At 43.6% G+C, this 22298-nt stretch overlaps 1 non-coding gene across 1 annotated transcript; it reads right to left on the bottom strand.

Moving 5' to 3' along the window:
- Window positions 1–1932: 1932 nt before the first annotated feature.
- Window positions 1933–21693, bottom strand: LOC123765245 (uncharacterized). The gene is made up of 3 exons (XR_011230243.1): window positions 21007–21693; window positions 3845–3981; window positions 1933–3383 (listed from the first exon to the last, which is right to left on the bottom strand). It is a non-coding gene; the product is annotated as an uncharacterized protein (transcript).
- Between the last annotated feature and the right edge of the window lie 605 nt (window positions 21694–22298).

Raw genomic sequence — 22298 nt, 5'->3', positions numbered from 1 at the left:
AATTTCTTGTGATTTGAGGCGAATTTCTTGTGAATTTTGTGCCATCTTCGTCGTATGTAGTGAAATGTCGTCGTTTGTCGTGTTGTGTCGTCGTCTGTCGTGTTGTGTCGTTTTATTTTTCCAAAATTTCTTGTGATTTGAGGCGAATTTCTTGTGAATTTTGTGCTATCTTCGTCGTATGTAGTGAAATGTCGTGTTGTGTCGTCGTTTGTCGTGTTGTTGTCGTCGTCGTTTGTCGTGTTGTGTCGTTTTATTTTTCCAAAATTTCTTGTGATTTGAGGCGAATTTCTTTTGAATTTTGTACTATCTTCGTCGTATGTAGTGAAATGTCGTGTTGTCGTCGTTTGTCGTGTTGTGTCGTCGTTTGTCGTGTTGTGTCGTCGTCTGTCGTGTTGTGTCGTTTTATTTTTCCAAAATTTCTTGTGATTTGAGGCGAATTTCTTTTGAATTTTGTACTATCTTCGTCGTATGTAGTGAAATGTCGTGTTGTCGTCGTTTGTCGTGTTGTGTCGTCGTTTGTCGTGTTGTGTCGTCGTCTGTCGTGTTGTGTCGTTTTATTTTTCCAAAATTTCTTGTGATTTGAGGCGAATTTCTTGTGAATTTTGTGCTATCTTCGTCGTATGTAGTGAAATGTCGTGTTGTGTCGTCTGTCGTGTTGTGTCGTTTTATTTTTCCAAAATTTCTTGTGATTTGAGGCGAATTTCTTGTGAATTTTGTGCTATCTTCGTCGTATGTAGTGAAATGTCGTGTTGTGTCGTCGTTTGTCGTGTTGTTGTCGTCGTCGTTTGTCGTGTTGTGTCGTCTGTCGTGTTGTGTCGTTTTATTTTTCCAAAATTTGTGATTTGAGGCGAATTTCTTGTGAATTTTGTGCCATCTTCGTCGTATGTAGTGAAATGTCGTCGTTTGTCGTGTTGTGTCGTCGTTTGTCGTGTTGTGTCGTTTTATTTTTCCAAAATTTCTTGTGATTTGAGGCGAATTTCTTGTGAATTTTGTGCTATCTTCGTTGTATGTAGTGAAATGTCGTGTTGTGTCGTCCCTTGAGACCCCTAAAGTTTCCTGGAGGGCCCTGGAGGTTCCCTAAAGGTCCCTGGAGGCCCCTAAAGGCCCCTGGATGCCACCTGAATTTCACTGGAGGTCCCTCAAGGCCCTTAGAGGTCCCTGGTGGTCCCTAGAGACCTAGGATGACCCTGGAGGCCCAAATTCTGGCTCTCTGAACGTATTCGCAGTTTGAAATTCCGACTTTTTATATCTTAAAATATGCCAATTACTAAAAGCTACGGTGGGTCACATTTTCCAACAGAATTGTATATAACTTGTTGTTTGAGAAATACTGGCTGTCGATAATGCATTTGTTTAAACTTCAAGGATACTATCATGACCTCTGTTTGAAATTTACTGGTTAGACTATTTCTGCTAGTGTTATTGATCATAACGATGCCCGACCATAGGCCAACCTCTACTACAAACCACGTTCCTTTGTTATCCCTGGTACTGTGCACCTGTTATATCCCCCATGGTGGGCTTTTGCACAGGTGCACAGTACCAGGGATAACAAGGAACGTGGTTTGTAGTCGAGGTTGGCCTATGGTCGGGCATCGTTATGATCAATAACACTAGCAGAAATAGTCTAACTAGTAAATTTCAAACAGAGGTCATGATGGTATCCTAGAAGTTTAAACAAATGCATTATCGACAGCCAGTATTTCTCAAACAAGTTTCATACAATTCTGTTGGGCTTACACAATGTGCACAATAATATATTATATATATATTATATAACATTAAAGATGTGATGGCCTGTGTTGGTGTCCCTATGCAGTACTGAAATGGCTTAGTACAGTTACTGAGAGTAGTGATACACAAAGTACAGTAGTATTTTTGTCTATAGATCACTTTAAACACACACAAACACTGGGATAATAAAAATGTTACAAAATTATTCATATTCATTATAAAATTCTTATCACAAAGACGAGGAGGGGGAATCAGGGAGCCTTAGCTTAGTGCGAGTATCACAACCTGCAGTAAAACTGTAGGTACAGTTGGAATTGATATGTATGAATAAAAGTGCAGCTTACATCAGCCATGTAATTGCCATTTGAGATTATAAACATTTTACGATTGTATTGGCTGGATACTCTTTAGTAGAGTATCTAGATCTATATATATACAAGGTCAATGCGAACCATTAAAGCATGTACAGTATATACAGACCACAAATCTTGCATTCTAAAAAACTTTCAAATGTTAAAATTTGTTAAGCCTCGAGGTATCAAATCTATCATACATCTCCAACTAGGCCAATGATTATCAACTTATACAGTGGGTTTTAATAAACTAAATTTAAATGTCAAATTAACATTCAAGACAGTATTGTATTAATATTTCAGTAGAAAATCAGTTAAATATTTGGCACATTAGCCATATAACTAAATAAACTACATTTAGCTTCTTAGTGAAGGCCAACAAGCTATAAATGTAACTACTGTATTTACAATAAAATGGACAAAACTAACACGCTACAGTATTCATAAATCACAGGTACAGTAGACAAATACATTATTATTATTATTAGAGGGTGTATCACAATGTGTAAAATACATTAATTACAAAGTTTATAATGCAAATGCATTAAGGATTAATCATATGTCAATGTATATTGACACGAGACTAGTTTCCCTAGGTTCACCAAAACTTTTAATTACACATTTACACATCTACGGTCTTAAAATTATGTAATGAATAATACTATTGAAATAATGAGTCTTCTAATTAGTCAGCAGCTCTTCAGAAACCATCAGTAACTTGGCACAAATTTTATAAGTTATTAATTTAATAATTACAGTACCCAGTTCCTTTGTTATCACGACTCTGATTCCCCAAGATTTACTACAGAGCCTCGTGACTCTAATCTTCTAAGTGAATTATCATCACGGTGATTGATCTCTTTTGGGCCTTCGGGTCTCTCTGCATCAGTTTCCAGTCTGCTGCCTGTTTCTTGATATATATTATCAATGGTTTCATTTATAATTCCTTCCGATTCTTGACTTCCTTCACGCGATTCTCTACTTCTTTCGTCATATGATTTATGACTACTTTCAACCTGTGATTCATTATTTCTTTCAATTCCTCTTTCTCGACTTCTTTCAGCATTGATACTGGCCACAACTTTTTCGAATGAATTCGGCTCATCTTTAGTAACTGCCTTTGACTGAAACACCTGTGGCAGACTGTCGATCCCCACACTGCTAAACGATGTAACTTCCGTAGACGACGCAGCTTCTGATATAATGGCAATGGAATCAGTGTTTGTATCTGTGCTAATGGAAGATGATCTAGAGCCTGGGCTGGTGCTTGAGACGCCACCTTCAATGTCCTCATACCTGGAAACAAAATGAATATTAAAAATCTAAAGAGAAAAGTTTTACAGCCTAATCATAAATTTAGAGAAACAGGCATTAGGAAACATTAATTACATTAGGAGCACTAAATATACTACAATGCATATCTGAACAAAGTCTGGATATCTTTTGCATGTATAATATGATTTTCATTAACTAATGTACTTGAATTACATGAATTATCTTTAGTCAGACTGCAAATGATACCTTGGCTTTTTTCCCCAGTCTGAAATTTGTGTTTGGATTTTGCTTAACTGGAGTACTGGAGAATTTTTGGTTAGCACTAAGTTATGGGCATGGATTTTCTGCTACTCTTATATTAAACAAGAGGGAGGGTAGGTGCGCGTGTGTTTAGCCCAGCACCAAGTCTGTCCAACAGTGAAAGAACTCTGGAATCGAGATAACAACCACTAGATCAAAGAACAGCCGAAGACAAGACTTACTTTGGGGGTTTCTCAGAGAGAATGGAATAGTAGTCAGGTGGGAGACCATCAGAAGTGAGAATAGCGTCATAACTTGGCGGTTTGTCCTCGGGGTCCCCGGTGGTCACTCCTTCAGTGGCGGAGTCACGGTTGGCTCTCTGCGGAAAAAAACACGTGTTAGTAGGGCTAGATGGGATTTGTAATGGAGGCACCAGGGATCGACTTGAGAATGGTCCAGGACGGACCGAAACGTCGTCGTCCCTTCACCTTCTAGTGTGTGGTCTGGTCAACTTACTTTAGCCACGTTATTGTGACTCATCACCTGCACCAGGTACTTGTTAGATAGATAGATAGATAAAACAGATAGTGAGATTATCATATAGGGGAGCCGGTGGCTGAGCTGACAGAACGCTGGACGCGTGATCCTGTGGTCCCAGGTTCGATCCCGGGCGCCGGCGAGAAACAATGGGCAGAGTTTCCTTCACCCTGATGCTCCAGTTACCTAGCAGTAAATAGGTACCTGGGAGTTAGTCACGGGCTGCTTCCTGGGGGTGGAGGCCTGGTCGAGAACCGGGCCGCGGGGACACTAAGCCCCGAAATCAAGATAACCTCAAGATAGTATCTTAAGTAACAGTTAAGATGCGAACCCCGAGATACCTGGCACTAGTGACTCATCCTGGATAGTGACAATTTTCCATTAATTCTGAACCAATTACAATTCTACTTTACTATTAAGTTCCCTTGAATTACCGTTTATAGACTAATTATTAAATGCGCATGATAGCCTTGTATGCGCACTGACTGATTTAGTTTAGTATTATTATTAACATCTTTATTAACAAAATTAATTACAATTTTGCCTAATCTGAGGATTTTGATATTCTTATTAAAGTGAGGATAATGCTGGTATTCACTGTCACGCAGGACAGAGGGTCCCGTGAGCGGTAGTGGTAAAGGAGGTACATAAAGGGCTCAAGAGCTGAACCCCAAAGTTAATTTATCTAACTTGCAGCCTTGTAAACATACGCCAACAGTCTATCAAACTAACGTAACCGATTCAAAGAGGCCCTAATACATTGAGAATTTTAGTTTAGTTCATCATGGACCCCCATTCCCACCTAGTGGATGGGTGCCAGAACTGTTTTAAGGGTCACATAATGGGTCCAAAAACTGAACCCCAACGATCTCTAAGGTAAGCCATTTACACGTGTGGTAAGTTAGTTACATATAACTTTATTTACATACCATACTACCTACACCTGCCCAATGGGTAGCAACGTGATGTTCGCAATCACAGCCATGATGTGCTAACTGAATACTTGGCTAACATTTCTGGTAGTACATCATTTTGAATGGAATGCACGCTTCCTGAACATTTGTCATAGTATTATTCATAAATTTTTAGAGTCCTCCCCCACCACCATTACAGTGACGTAATGTATGTGAATAACTGTCTACATTTAGTCAGACCCCTTTCAGCAATTATCAAAAGAAGGCACCAAGCCGGGAAGGCTATACTGTATAGCACTATTCCCATTTCTGCAAGTCGAGTATACTCCCGCAGGTACTCATAGCCAAACCTACACAAATTCAAGTATGTTTATTGAGACAAGAAAAAAACACATCTCAAAGGGATAGAGTAGCTTAGGCTATTTCTACCCCCCCCCCCCCCCTCCTGTCTGTGGTAACGTCAGCTTACCAAGCATCTATAATTGATAGCATTTATAACTTCTTAATCATCCGGCTTTCTTTCAATTTATTAAACAGTTTATGAGGCCGAAAGAGCTGTACGAGGCTGACACAATATCAACATTAGGCGAGAACGACCTCGCTGTGGTTCCGAACTGGTAAATTTGTTTTAATTAATTACAAATTAAGCCATGATAGAGTTAAGTGCACAAGTTTCACTCATCAGGAGAAAGCGCTAAAGCCAGGCTGCTCGTATCCCCACTTGGAGAGGAATATGAGGACAAGCTCTGATATAAGAACACTCAACCACCACTGACTATAGGGGGATCGAACACCGACCCTGCAAAAACTGAGGCTGTCGCTCTTCCGACCAGGCCAAGTTGTTGGGTCTCCTAAGTGCACATGTAAATGATTGATAAATCCTCTCCCAGCTGCAACTTCTGCATTTAAATATTTTAAACTTACATTTTAATTTGACATTAAAAATTGGATTTCTTAATGGCTAAACTATTCCATTTGCCAACGCGTTATCACAGCCGACTTCACGTACACGATAACCTATCTAATGGCGTCATATATCACACTTGATAACACAAATGGTGTGTCACTCAGCCGAGAAATTTTTCCTTCCCTCTGTTAATTAATTACACTAACAATTTTCCCCGGGTAATGTTATTTTCCGATTGCTCGTGTCTCCAGAGTAGGAAAACTGGCTATTATGCCCATGAACTTTGCTTTCGCTTTTGACAGCTGCTGACATCGATATCTAAGACAGCTGCGATATCTTAAGAGATACCTGACGGCTGTCGACTTATGAAACAATGTGTCACAGCTCTAGATACGGAGTTGGCAGCCTTCAAGTACCGTCAAGCTATCTTGGGCAAAGGTGAAAGAAAAGTTAAGGCGGGGATAATGGGCATTTCCTATTCTTTGGAGGAATAAGCAGTCAAAATCATTTATTATGCAGGAGCAAAAATTGTCACAATATGTATGTAGATGTTAGATCAACCATCAATTAAGCAATTGGTGCATTTTCGATTAAATCAATAATTCCATCGTATTTAAAATCAAATGCAGGTTTCAATTTTATCAGTAAAGAGCCTCACAGTTTCAACAAATTGAAAACATTGTTTTCTAACTATAGAAAACGGTATCTCTTCTTACAAGACTCACTCATTCAAATTCAAAGTTTGACCCAAAATGAACCACGTCGACTGACAACACAAAGCAAGAGCTTCGGCCTTCACACGTGCTTGCTTCACCAGCCACTAATAGTCTGATGGTTCGCAAGGTTCATCCTTGAGATGTGACCACACGCATTGTTTACTGAAAATGGTTGTGTATCAGATTTCTTCAGCAGCCTCTTGCACTTTGTGCTCGCGGCTGTAATTGTAGGCTACTCATTAGCTAGCGTGGCGGTTTTGTCCCTTACACACATACATGTAGTGTTCAAATACACAGTAAATAGGCTAATAATGTATGCAAGTCTGCGTCTGACTGTAGGCCAATCTTGCAGCCTCTTGTTTGAACTTCCGTCCGTCACAGACAGTCAGACAGAGAGAACGAGAGAGAACGTCAAAGAGAGAATGAGACCGAACGAGAACTCCCGCTAGCCCGCCCATGTTGTGTTTCCACGCCTGTTCCGCTCGAGACCACTTCTCTTCCCCCTCTTTCACCAGCATGCACTCTTTTTAAGTTACAAAATAGAAGTCTCGCCGCAATCTACGTCAGCAGCAACAGTTGAGTAAGGAGATCCAACACACAATTATCACTAAGCACAGATCTATTGCAGACATAAGAGCACAGCATTTTTTTTATGCGCGTGACGATTTCAAGAGTTCTTTCACCCTCGTAGCCTGGGCTGTGGACAGCTTGCCCTGGTGACAGCCACGTCTGAGGCGGTTCGTCTTCGAACGCCTGACCCCACATAGCCATCATAGCCTGGCTAATTTTCCAGCATCATTTCTCAGAATCTGAAAATTTAAGAGTTGTGGAGTTCTGATGTTTACACTATTATTTGCTCATGACACCGACTTTTCATTGGATTATTTTGCACTTCCTGCCATCTCTCTCACTACAAAATGTAGTTTTTATTATTCAGGTTTGGGACCTGATCTTCCATATGTATATTATGAGATACATTTCTTGCCTTCATTCCAAGGAGAACGGTTTGAGTGCTTTGAATCAGTCCCTGTATGTGTATGTGCGTATTCACCTAGTTGTATTCACGTAGGGGGTTTGCGGGGGTTGAGCTTTGCTCTTTCGGCCCGCCTCAACTGTCAATCAACTGTGTAACTTTTTTTCTCCACGACACACACCCACCCACACACAAAGGAAGCAGCCCGTGACAGCTGACTAACTCCCAAGTACCTATTTACTGCTAGGTAACGGGCATTCAGGATGAAAAACTTTGCCCATTTGTTTCTGCCTGGTGCGGGAATCGAACCCGCGCCACAGAATAACGAGTCCTGCGCGCTATCCACCAGGCCCCTGTAGAGTGAGTGAGTGTCTCCCCGGTATTCAAAGAATACCGAGGAGTTAAGTTATATATAGTGGAATTAAGTGATATAGATATAAGTGACGTAAAGAGAACCAGGATTTACAGCTGAAGGCGACAAAGGGATAAACGTTCACACAGCCATGAGTGTGCCAAGTGTTCCTCACCCTTGACACTCTACCGACCCCCTCTCACCTTCCCAAGCACACACTCACCACAACCTCTTCTCCCCCCAGGCTCTCCCTCCCCCCCTGCTCACCTCTCCGCCTAAGTGGACTAAATGTATGCTTTTATGCAGCCTTCGCGTGAGCCCCCCCACGCCCCACCGCCTCCGCGTCACGCTGTCACCGAAATCAACATCTGGAAAGCTATCGTCGTCGGAAAGCGGAGAGCTCGTTTGTGAAGCCACTCAACCTACACTGGGGACACATTGCTACAGGGAGGGAGGGAGGGGCCAGAGTGACCTCACTCTGGCTCCCCTGCTGGAGGAGACTGCAACAGGAGTGAGGGACCAGCGGGGCAGTGCTACGGCAGGAAAGTAGAGAGGAACAGTTTGCTAAATCTGGAAGAAGAGGGAATACATAGGCGGGGAAGGGAAGGCATAGGCATAGGAAGGGGGAATACATAGGCGGCTTAGCAACTATAGTTTGATCCTGCAAGCACAGAGTTGACACCTGAACAAATCCACAAGGGCCGTGACGAGGATTCGAACCTACGTCCGAGATCTTCCCAGACTCTGCCTTAATCGACTGAGCTACGACATGGTCAAAAAGAGTTGAAACCAGAAGTTTTTCTGGACTTGCTTGAATCCTGCAGCCTCTCTGAGACACAAACCAGGGTTTTACACAACTCCCCCATGCACTCGAGCCATGTCAATAGGCGACACCTGCAAAGGACTTTAGACCTCCTGGCCTATTGTACCACCAACTGTGTAACTATTTTATTGACTCAGGTGTTCTGGACGACATCCTAACAATTTACCCAAAATTTGCTTGTCCATTTTAAAGAATGAAGAACAATTTCTATTTATATTCTAAGCTGTATCACTTATGAACCCATCCCTGCCCTTGTGTGGCAGTGCACAATAGAAAGTTGTTTTCACATATCCACATTAAAACATTGATTGTAACCATGATATATATGTGCTTCAGCCTACAGTTTAGACCTATTGTCTTATGTATGACCCTCTGTCCTGCGTGACAGTGAATACTAGCATTAACCTCAATTTAATAAGACTATCAAAATCCTCAGATTAGGCAAAATTGTAATTAATTTTGTCAATAAAGATGTTAATAATAATAATAATAATAACCTGCACGCGCGCGCACACACACACGAACGTACATGTATATTAAATACTTCCCTCCCTGTTCCAGCAATCTGTCATATTATAGAATTCCACTTGCCAGAGAAATAACAATTACTAATAATTCATTGTGTCGGGAGGCAGGCAGCCATTGTGCATTCATTCGTTAGGCTTGTATAGGAGGTACAACTCCCCCCCCCCCCCCCAGGCAGAATTTGACCCCCGCCCAGGCTATCTCTGTATCTCTGTCGTTTCCTCTTTCGAGGAAACGACAGAGATACAGATATACACACACACATGCACAGACTGACGACATACAAGAAACACAGAGTCTGATAAATGGCCCTGCCTTTGAAATTTAAATTGAAACAAGTTTATTGAGATAAAATACACACAAAGGGATGAGGTAGCTCAAGCTATTCTCACCCCGTTCAGTACATCGTGTTAATACATACATAGACACACATCACAAACAAGGCACTGCCTTAGTCTGTGTTCTAAGAACCATGATTACATTCCGGCATGACGCCTAGCTGGTTTGTGTGGTTAGTGGTATCAGTGTGATTCGTCTTGTTCAGGGTAGTTGACCCCGGAATTAAGACAAATAGGTGGTAGTCACGATAGTCAGAAGCTGAATCACAACCCTTCTTAATTTTAAGAACCTTGAGAGACACAGTGAGACACAGTGAGACACAGTGAGACACAGTGAGACACAGTGAGACACAGTGAGACACAGTGAGACACAGTGAGACACAGTGAGACACAGTGAGACACAGTGAGACACAGTGAGACACAGTGAGACACAGTGAGACACAGTGAGACACAGTGAGACACAGTGAGACACAGTGAGACACAGTGAGTTATTTTCATTGGCTATTTTCTCCATAACACTATGAAACAGCTACAACTCTAAAGATAAAAAGCTTCCAAGGGCATCCAGGTCCCCAAAAACGAGTCAAACAACTTTTATGGGTTTACCTCAGTGACCAGCTTTGATCAAACTTTATTGCTTGTAACGAATTAATGACCTTATAACCTAGCCTAGTCAGCTCTTTGTACCATTTATCGTTAATTTATAATCTAGCCAATTCACTCCTTTTTACCGTAAACAACCAAAGTTAGTCATGACAGCCTAAGCGGCTCCTAGAGTCATTCAGACGCGCGTGAGAGTAATTGTGCAACTTGCATAGTGACGTGTTACATCTGTCACTTGTTACATTCGATACGGTTGTGATGTAACGTGTAATTTACTCCTGGCTTACAGGTGACTCGAGATTAAATGTTTGACGCATGGTCGTGCGGGAAGCGTTGGCCTCCGCCCACCCCCCATAGGTCAGGACTACCTTCTGGAACCTGTGCAAGTAATCATTCAGAACCTTGTATACCACATATGTAAGACCAATCCTGGAGTATGCGGCCCCAGCATGGAGCCCGTACCTTGTCAAGCACAAGAAGCTGGAAAAGTTCAGAGGTATGCCACTAGGTTAGTCCCAGAACCAAGAGGCATGAATTACGAGGAAAGGCTGCGTGAAATACACCTCACGTCGCTGGAAGACAGGAAAACTCGAGGAGACATAGCCACTACCTACAATATTCTCAGGAATTGACAGGGTTGATAAACTTTAACAATGGTGGAAACCGAATACCCAAATGAGCCACAACGACGTTAGAAAGACTTTTTCAATGTCATAGCACTTGACAGGTGGAATGCCTTAGGCAGTGATGTGGTGGAGGCTGACTCCATACACAGTTTCAAATGTAGATATGATAGAGCCCAGTAGGCTCAGGAACCTGTACAACAGTTGATTGACAGTTGAGAGGCGGGCCGAAAGAGCAGAACTCAACCCCCGCAAGCCCAACTAGGTGAACACACGCACGCGCACGTCGGCTAGGGAGGATCAGTCACTGCTTTCTCCCAACGACCTTCACAGCTGAGGAGCCTTGGCCACCTGATCTCCCGTCATCACCTCCACGAAATCCATCTCCCTTTAGTTCCCAGTACACAAAACTCTCCACCCCGGTTTAATCCACCAAAAGAACCATCTCTCCATTTTTCACCATCGAGCTAAGATACAAAACAGTAACAAGATTTCTGTAGGTGTTTACACGGGAGGGTACAGGACGCCCTGAATTCCAACGCCTGTTGACAAGCTTCCCACAGATCATAAGTCTTACTGTGCTCATTTTCCCAGCAACACGAACCGCCACTCAGTTAACAACCAGGTGCCCAATTACTACTTGTGAACAGAAGCGAGTACAAAGAATTTGTGCCTATCATCACTTCCAGCCTAAGGCTAACCCAAGGAGCAAGTCTGATAGTGTCTAGACATGTCTGGGAAACAATGGTGTTTGAAAGGCATTAAATTACTTATCAGTCATCGCGCAGAAAGAAATTGAGAAAGTTGAAAGAGGAAGAGGGACCGAGGAAGAGAGAAAAGATCACAAGGGAAAATGGAGGAAATGTGGATAGTCGCGTGAAGGATGTAGAGTACTAGAGCAGAGATCGCCACCTCTACTTCCAGCAGAGGGAAGTAGTAACCAAGAGAGGCCCTGGGAGATTAAATGGGCAAGAGAAGGAAGTCCGGTGTTATTCTGGCATTGAAATAAGTTTATTGAGGTAAAACACACACAAAGGGATGAGGTAACTCAAGCTATTCTCACCCCGTTCAGTACAACGTGTTCATACATTTAAAAGTTGTTGTCTCTAGTTGTGTAATTGGATGCCATTGGCTAGAGACAATCTACTTGGTCCAAAGAAGTCGAAACTTTAGAATGAGTGTTTGCGTGTCTAAGCCTGTGAGGGAGGGGATTTTGTGGGGGTTCTTCGCTCTTTCCATATATAAACGACTAAAGCTAAAATTTAATGAGCAACGGGATGTACAGAGCTGCCAATTCGTTTTGAAGAAACTGTAATACCACAAACTAAATACATTAATTTAAATGGTAAATTCTATGCCATTTAATATTAGGCTATAATATATGTGCGCCTCTAATACTATAGAAGAGGAACCTCAAGGCCACGACAAGATTAGACCTATATACATTTTTGGACCTTCAAAATTATGTAATTTTCAACATTAATGCAATGTACACATAATTATGTACAGCGCATAGGCTAGTACAGCGTATAATTCAATCTGCAAGAATCAGTAGAAATGAACTATGACATGACAATCATACATGACATGACATTTTCATCGTCATTATCGGCCCAGGTTCACAATAGAACCAAGAAAAAATATATAAAAATTACAAAATGGCTAGCCACAAATTTCAAAAATTTACCGATTCAATAGAACGTCGAAATGTTGCAATAATAATCTTTTAGCCTAACGCTAAGCATGGCACAGGCCTAAAAGTTTTGCCTTAACACTGACAAGTAATGGTGGAAGATACAGTAGATCTATATATACTGTATCACTTATCACTTATCAAATGACAAGTGGTCATTGAACCAGCTACACTCCTACGACATATCTAAAAACATTTCCATTGTGCTTCATATCTTTTTTATTAAATTACATCCTTGATAAAGCGTATTAAAGCTCTACGTACGCACAATATGACGAATAATAATGAACTTGGGAGATCATATTGACTTACACACGTTTCGTAAATATGAAAAAGAAAACGAACTTTGCGTCTAGACACGCTGGCAACTATCCCACTTGTAACCCGAGAACGCGAGGAGTCGAACCAGGACAGGTTGGCGACCTCAATAACGGTGTTAGGTTGCGAGTAAGGAAGACAAGGTGAGGAAAGTGACTTGAGGCAGGTGTGTGTGTGGTATAGTATATGTATATTCAAGCACTTGTAGCATCAATTACGGGCTATTCATGCCCGTGCCACCTCTTGGGTGGCTTAATCTTCATCAATCAATCAATTATAGCATCAAATGTGTGTCAAGATAGATTAGATTGATGAAGATTAAGCCACCCAAAAGGTGGCACGGGCATGAATAGCCCGTAAGTGGTGGCCCTTTGGAGCCATTACCAGTATCAAGAGCTGATACTGGAGATCTGTGGAGGCGCAACTTGCACCCTGCGTGACTGGAGATGTCTCCCGTGTGTGTCTAAGTACAAATACCCATTATATCCTCCCCCGGTACGGTACACCACCAACATTAGACCAGTCCTAGGGTACGCAGCGCCATCGTGGAGTTCCCACAAAAAGTACACCGGTAAGAAAACCTTCAACTTCCCCTCCAACTAAACACGGAAAAGTGTGAATTGATTGGAGGTCGATTGATAAAGATTAAGCCACCCGAGCATGAATAGCCCGTAAGATTGGAGGTAAACAGTGTAGTGGATCAGGAAATGCCAGAGGGGCTTTTTATGTCACTTCCTTGTGAGGTCACCGCCTCCTTCCCTCCCCGAGACTGCTTGGAGCCTCAGGCGACACTCGAGGGGGTCCCGTCATAGCTATTCTTGCAAAGCTCATCTTGGTGCGAGCTATGTAAGAGAATAAAACGAAGCAGTCATCTTTATATTTGAGAGCAGAACAGAATGTAATCTAGTGTCTGAACGTATTTGTGCTTGCAGGATCGAGCTTTAGCTCTTGTACCCCCGCCTTTCTAGCTATGGTTGTCTAATGCAATGAATCAAGTGGTTTTTCTGTCATGTCTGCTGCTTAAATTATGAATGTTGCTTTGCTCATTAGTTAATTTCTTTTTCCTGTTACTTTTACGATAAAATAAATCTAACACTTTTGGTTCATTTGTTTCTCAAGCTTCAATCTCGTTGTGCCTGCAAGATCGTGTTATTAGCTCTTGGGCTCCACTTTTCAAACCCTTATTTCTCTAGTGTACAGACTCCCGACCTATTTTCATCATATCTACTACATATACTTAAAAGTCACCGGTTGGGGGAGGGGGAGAGATAACTCCCAGATATCCATCTACTGCTATCTGAACACGCACACACCAGATGAAAGAAACTGCCCATGTGTGTGTCTTAACAGGGAATCGAACCCGAGCTCTTACAACTACGACCCCCAGAGCGCTGTCCGTTCAGGGGCTAGGACGTGCGCGCGTGTAGCAAAAACAGTGAATCTTTTTATCACACCGACAGCGTATTGGTTAAGTGCTGAATCACTGGCACTGGACACACCGCTGTTCAGTGATGAAATCTAGTCCCATGGCCAAGTGCAGGGAACGCCACATTATATAACACCTCACTGGATCAATATTGTCTAAGATATTTCAATCTCCATAACATGATTAACTATTTTGTTTTTGCCCGATAATCAGTAAACCGCTATTGCTATCACTTGCAATCTGGCTGGTTAGTTGCCTATTATACTAATCGACTGTTCCGGAGGCGCATATTACTATCACTGACCACTACTCTCACTAGCAACATTTCGCAACATTAATGGAACCGCCGGCCACAACTCTTGCGACCTTGAGCTCCTTGTTGCGCCATGCGAAACTTTGTTCGGGCGTTGTTGCTGTCACCCGTTGTCAACCAACCGGCGCTCTTCCCGCCACCCACCAACCAACCAGCGCTCTCGCTTCCACCCACCAACCAACCAGCGCTCTCGCTTCCACCCGTTGAAAGAACACAATCTTAAGCAAAACACACCAAGAGATCAAGTACAACAATATCACAATGGGATAATTTAGGGGTAATTAAACATCACACTGACAGCACCACACAACACTTTACACCATGGAGGAGAGGCATCGTTAGGCTCTTGCTGGCATGATACTCACTGCCAGGGGTCACCTCACCTCCCCCCCCCCCCGCTCACAAGTGGGGGGGGGGGGGGGGGAAAGGCTGATAGACAGTTCGATAGAGCGCGGAGGAGTTCGATAAACTGTCAGATGTAGGAGGGAGAGGTTGATACTGTCAATTGAGGGCACAGATGGTCGATAGACAGCCAGGCATAGGTGGGTGGAGGTCGATAGACAGTAACATAGATGCAGAAGCAAACTACTACACAGAAAACCTACAAAAATTGATATAGGGGGAGGCAGACCGACCGACCAATACAGTGAATGTTACCTAACAACCACCTTGTGTTCTTGCTCCAAATTGTGCAATCTGGTCTAGAAACGCTTTAAGAGCCCTCCCTCCATCTCCCCTCTACCTCTCATCCTCCATCTCTCCCTCACTCCCTTCTTTATCTTACGCTACCTACCCACCTCCCTTCCGCCGACCCACCTGCATTTTTTCCCTTCCAACCTTGCGCTTGTCAGTGGGAGGACACCACCACGCCGCCAGAGTTGCCACACACACACCCACCTGTTGATTGACGGTTAAGAGGCGGGACCAAAGAGCTAAAGCTCAAAAGGTGAGAACTAGGCGAGCGCACACACACACACTACTCTCCGTGCAGTGGCTTTGCGGCTACACACAACGACCGCCTACGGAACTGGAACCTTGCTGCTGCCTTAGTGAATTCCTTAATACCTACAACTATTTTTTGAGCGTGTTAAATGGTTTTATACGCCCTCTGGCCTAGCCCAGTGAGAGCCGGGCTGTGTGTGTGTTCCACTTACGAAGCCTCTGACTGAAGAAGATTAAGCCACCCAAGAGGTGGCACGGGCCTTAATAACCCGCAATACTAATCCTCACTTCTTAACATCCAAATAAAAACCCCTTTGCATTTCGGGGAAATCTATTCGCGAGTCTTAAGAATCGAAGAGTTAAGAATATTTGCAAGGTAAAACCGGGCCAGGTGTCTAATCTTTAAATTTAACATGAATGTTTTGAGGCGGCGCCCCAGATGTGGCATTCTTGAGGGCTAAGAGCACCTTTATATTAGTGACCGAGGCGGGAGCCAACGAAGACACCAGAGGTAGTTATAGATTCAGCTACTGGGAACAAAAAGTTGCAAGTAGCACGGGCTATGGCGAGCCCGTAGTGGACTTGCCTGGCACAGGAGCGGGGCTGTAGCTTGACACCAAAGGACACCCAGCTGCTTAAGACCTCATCACCGTGGGAAACGTCAAGGGTGGGGTAGGGGGGAGATGAATAAGGGCAAGGAAAGGAAGGGTAACAAAGGTAGGAGGTGAAGAAGGGTAGTGAGAGGGGAGAGTGAATAAGGGGTAGTGAGAGAGGGGAGAGTGAATAAGGGGTAGTGAGAGAGGGGAGAGTGAATAAGGGGTAGTGAGAGAGGGGAGAGTGAATAAGGGGTAGTGAGGGGGGGGGGGTCAGAGTGAAAGATGGAAAGGAGGGAACAGACGAATTCGGTCTTTTACAGGCGAGCACTACAAAGAGACGAGGCTACTAGAGACCGTGTTTTTGTCAAGAGTAGTCGACTCTTGAAACAACAACAAGATGACCGTTACAAAAACATCAAGGGGAAAGAAACCTAGGAAACAAAGTGCTTAATTTTACGTCACTGTTGGTGGAACTTGCTCGGGGCCCGAGATAAGACTGCGAAAAATGACAGCAATAAACTTAAGAGCAACCCTGAACAAAAAATGCTTCATCTCGAGTACAAAACTTCGTCTTAAAAATCACAAGAGAACTTTTTCAGATCACCAATCACAGAGAAAGCTTTCCTACCACCGTTATCGTGAGGTGCGCGCACCAGTCGTCTAAGTGAGTCACCTACGCGCACCAGTGAATACTTGTGGCTCTCAAAGTGGGTCAGCAAGGGTCCCTCCTCCGATGAATTGGCTTTACAACAAACACTATTGTTATCGTTCATTTATATACGGGGGACTGAGGTCTGCTTCAACTTATTACGTTTTACAACGTATTTGATTATAATGTTTTAATGTACAAACATAAGTGTTTTCATCGTGATTGTCTCAAAAGGCACGTTCTTGAAGCTATAGCGTTCCCACATTGAGGGCGAGACCTAGAACTAGGAGTGTGTAGAATATTTAGTAAATGTAGTGACTAGTAGCGCTACAGCCCGGGATAGTTCAGGACGTGGTTTAGTTACTAGTACACTAGGCTATAACTGCACTCTCCAGGAACACGCACTAGTTCAAGGTGAAGGATATCCTCTCACATTGCATGCCTTGCTTCACACCGTGTTTGCTCTCACTGCTCTTGGTCGCAGGCTACAATTTCTCCTTCACTGTCGATTCGATGTTTATTCCGCCTCAAAGTATACCAAAAATGTTGAGAGCTGACCCGCCGTTTTCCTACCTCCAGGGCATTAAGAAAACTTGTTTACCGTGATTGGGGAAGAATACCAAGCACCGAAACTATGTTTACACTGATAAGTGAAAAGTGATAAGTTTACGTGTATAAACAGTGTTGATTAAAATAAGGGACTAGGCTAAAATATTGCGAAATAAGAGAGCAGTCGGTTCACCATCTCAAAGTTCGATTTTCGCGGTTGGGTAGAAACGTTTTGAAAAGTTTTTCATATGTTGCCTCAATTTACCTAGAAGCAAATATGTATCTGGGAGATGAGCAACTTATGGGTCGCAAAGATATAGTAGTTGACCCTAAAAAGACATCGATAAAACTTACAGGCCCGACAATGAGAAATCAGTTGCAAGTTACGAGGAATGATATAATTAGGTTTGCAAGGTGCATCATTCACGAACATAACTGCAAAATTTAATACATTACGCTTAAACTTATCGCTTAAATCTACGTCCTTCTTAACATCAACAAATTCATGTGCTTTTGACTGATGTGATTCTGCTCGCCTCGTCACAGAAACCCCCGTGACCAGGCGACCAGGAAAACATCCAAGGCTGTCAGAGTCCTCAGCAAGTAAATGAACTTTCTAAGTTTGTCATGAATTGCTTCTAGCTGCGCTCACGATGTTGAGTGTTATGACACCAAGGTGGCTAGTTTTCAACCCATTATTTTTACCCTCCTACGTCAAGAAACTGGTGTACTATAATCCCATATCCTAATCTACCAGATGACGCAAAACAGAAAACGGGACAGTAAGTCAATTTCGCGAGCCATTTTGTAGTACGACGATTTTTGCCCTTAGGTAGAGTATACGTCAAAATGCGACGTTCTATTAGGAGGACGGGTTGGAAGTACACAGATGACGTACAATGCCAGTGCGACCTCGACACTGTCATTCTTGGCAATAACACCCGCAGGGTGGAGAGTACCATCACATGCTACTAAATATGACTTGAGACTAGTGTACACCATAGGAAATCTGTGTGTGGTTACACTGTGGCCTGGTCATATACTTTTCACTCTGCTATAGTGCGGCCTGACGCCAAGTTCCCCTGGTTATAGCCTGGTTAGTGAGGCTATTTGTGTTAGCGCCCCGCAGGCCCACACGACCATCACAACTTGGTAGCTCCACCTCCGGCTTAATCCCTCTCCCCTCTCTAAATTGCCTCCGTCTCTTCATTCCCTCCCATTCTTCCTTCCGACACTCCCATTCCCTATTCCCCCTTTCACGTCCTATCCTTTTCCCACGTCACCTTTTTAAACCAACTCCCTCGCGTTTCTGTCACTCCTCTCTAGCGTCCCTCCTCTTCTGCACCCTCTCCTCTCTCTCCCCCTCCCTGCCCCCTCTTTCTACAATTTGCCGTGCCTCACTTCCATCCACTCTTTTCTCAATGCCCCTCTTCCATCCCTTCCCTCAATTGGCCCCTCCACAAGATGCAACAACAAGCCGCCTAGCTCCTGGGTATCTATTAACTGCTAGGTGAACAGCAGCACTAGGCGATAGGAAATGCGCCCAACCAATTCTCAGCCCGCCCGGCATTTGAACCCAGAATTCCCGATTTTGCGCCAAGAACGAACCCGACGGTGTTACCTGGACTACATTTTTTGTCTCATGTTCGTAGCCTGAAGAGACTAGAGAGTCCGTAGCCTGACTCAAGGGATCTCATTCCTCTGTTATTTCCCGGCATCAGGGACGCATTCGATCCCTGGAGCGTCGTCGTCCCTCGACCAACAACATGGTAGCTCCAGCAGGAACTGTCCACTTCCCTCTTTAAAGACTTCAACCTTCGCTTCAACACTACCAATTATGATTGCTGTTACAAGTTTGAAGAGTTGTGACCCTCTGGTATTCACGATGATCTTTAATTGTGCTTATGTTCCCCCCCCCCACACACTTTTCACTGTTGTAGAAGCTTCAGCAATAAAAGTGCCTGGTGTACCTGTACATAGAGGGTACAGGGGTACGCATAACATAATTGTTATGTACCATACTGTCCAGTCACTAGTGTGACATAACTTATGAGATGGCTGTTGTATATGGTACCTGAATGTTTTTATCAGGAGTACGGGGGGCGGGTGTTCGAATCCAACTGTACTAGTGTAACATCTGCATTTGTTTACGATCAATGTTGTCCTCTAACGCGTAGACAAGAATCACACATCTAACTGACACTACAGGACAAAACATGATCAATAGGCTTAGAATGCCATTCTGGCCAAACAAGTGTGTCTGTCCCCGCAAGCAAAAAGAGATCGTTGCAAACACCTAGGGTTTTTACTGCAGTACGTCAATGATTGATATTAAGGTGATATTGAGGTCATTACCGCACCGAGGTGAGGTCACGTGTGTGTAAGAGGGGCGAGGAAGTAATGGTACAGAAGGGGTGACCTCCTTGAAGAGGTCGAGGGAAGAGCTTGTGACTGTTCACCAGCATGACACAAGAAGTGTTCAGTATAACCCTGCTTTCCCAGCCCAGACATGAATTCTCAATTACGTCTTTACTTCCTGAGAAGTGCCTTTAAAACGGTTACTCTACTCCCACTGTCCAATCCTAATCTAGTTCTCCCCTAGAGATCACTCGATCCAGCAGCCTACTGCTGCTTGTATGCGCAACAAAGCCATCAGAATTATCGGGTGCAGTAAAAAATGTTGCAGGTACATGCTAGGCTACCAATGGCAATGTTTCAAGGCCCGGAAGCACGCATGAGAAGAGGCGCCAGTACCTGATTAACCGTGATGTCATATACCAGTCCCCTATCGCATGTGCACGAATTGTCGGCCCGGTGATGGTACTGGAATGGTGGGAGAGAAGAGCGGGGGCATATGTTGGTCATGATAACCTAGACAGGGAGGTGGGAAAGGGGGGGGGGAAACGACAGGAAGTGCCACAGAAAAACTAGAGAATGCAGAGGTTAAGACATCCTTGACGGCAAGGCGATTGGCCTGGCAAGAAGCCTCGTCACCGCGGGCATGAGAAGAGCGTCCAGCCTTCACCTGTGGCAAGTCCGCTTTACTGGCTTGTTAACGCTGTCCGCCAGGCACTTGTTCGCCAGTGCCCGGCGAACAAGTGCCGGGCACTGTCACAAATTGCTAATGTCAAATTATGTACCTGCAACCAAAATTAACCGTCTTGACCAAACCACACATCAGAAAGTGAAGAGACGACGACGTTTCGGTCCGTCCTGGACCACTTTATAATGGTCCAGGACGGACCGAAACAGTTTCTTCACTTTATATTTGCTTAGCTAAACGAACTATAAGGTTCTGTTCCTGAACCCATTATGTGCGCCTAACCCTTTCCACCACCGCCCATGGGACGGGTATGGGGAGCATAATACATGAAATGGGGAAAAAAATTACTATGCGGTTTATTCATATCTTCAGCCACGTTATGACATCGTCTGAATCAGTCTTTTATATTCCTTCAAACTGTACAGTACTTTTAGTAATTTACTTGACGCCTAGGCTTGCCTAGTTTATTAAACAACAAATGTTTAAATATGTAACAACTCCTGCACAATATGCACACTACTGAAATGACTTAATCTGGTGTGTTCATAATAGTGCTGCACTTACCCTGCGTTCTCGAGCCTCCCGCTTCGAATCTCCGGTACTTGTAGTTGAGGAAGGAGTTGCCGGCGACCATGGTAGTGATTAGTATCGCCCCCAGCAGAAAGGTCATGAGGTTGGCCACGCTTCACCACTGGGGAGTAGATCAACTGCGGTATGCCAGCAAACAGCAGGATGACCCCAACGGATCCCACTACAGAGAGGACACACTGCGCAGACGAGTACATTGTGGTGATGTTGAATGTGGTGCGCGTCATGGTGGTGGGGGTGGTGGTAGTCGTGGTGGGCAAGAAGGCAGGAAGAGGGAGGTACCTTTAGGTGAGTAACTCCAATTCCTCAATTTTTTTATGCCGTGTGTCTATGCGCGGTCTCACTTCCCTGTTTCCGTTTAGGTTTCTTAAACGGATCTTCCTGTAATGTTCTTCGTTCGGATTTTTCTTAAGAGTTTCTCAATTGGGATTGTCTCAGTTTATAATTATGTATATATATACACACACATCTACACCTTTAATAGTAGGAAGTGTCTACTTTATATACTGTATAATGGTTTTTCTTATTTTCTCCATATTGACGCAGGTGCAACACCGAGGACAGGGAGAGTGGATGAGCCCCAGACTGTGTAGCCTCGCCTCGCCTGACCACACCGGCGCCTTAGCTTCCCACAAACCTGAAAGACCAGAAAGCGCACAAAGCCTCAATTAAAAAACGTAAACCATGTTATTTCAATATTGCATGGTTAAAAAAAATGAAATCTTTAGTAATCTCAAGTCTACAAAAATATATCAGGTTAAAATATCTTGCACGGTAATTTTCACTGATGTGAAAATTAATTTTGCAAGTATTTTGTCTGGCCAAGAGTAAGCACGTGTGGGTGGCTGGACCTTTAGACAAGGTCTGCCAGGATGTTGGCCTCAACGGGGTTATTATTGCCATCAGCCCCCACAACTAGTTAAAAGATTAAATTAACTAAACTCCTAATTTAATTAAGGGTAGGGCGGTAATATCTCTGCGCGCTAACAAAGGCGCTCTTGTGCACTCCGCGAAGTGAATTTAAGACCCCAGGGGATTATTTCACACTTATATTAAACGATAGTTGTCATGGTAAACTTATTTTTAAATAAAAGCTAATTGGTAAAAATATGGCAGAGTTGGTAAAAGGATATGTTCCGATTTAATCATTTCGTGTACACATTTTTAAGCAAATAAACACTTGTGTTCCCAGCAATTCAAACCTCTCTCTTCTTCCTAAATAGATAGTGACGCGCCAGTCTCGCCCTCATACCACACTTGGGCCTGAT

This window comes from Procambarus clarkii, chromosome 33, assembly GCF_040958095.1.
Source record: "Procambarus clarkii isolate CNS0578487 chromosome 33, FALCON_Pclarkii_2.0, whole genome shotgun sequence".
NCBI lineage: Eukaryota > Metazoa > Arthropoda > Malacostraca > Decapoda > Cambaridae > Procambarus > Procambarus clarkii.
Note: the sequence above shows the minus strand (reverse complement) of the source record. Positions and strands in the feature narration are given on the sequence as shown.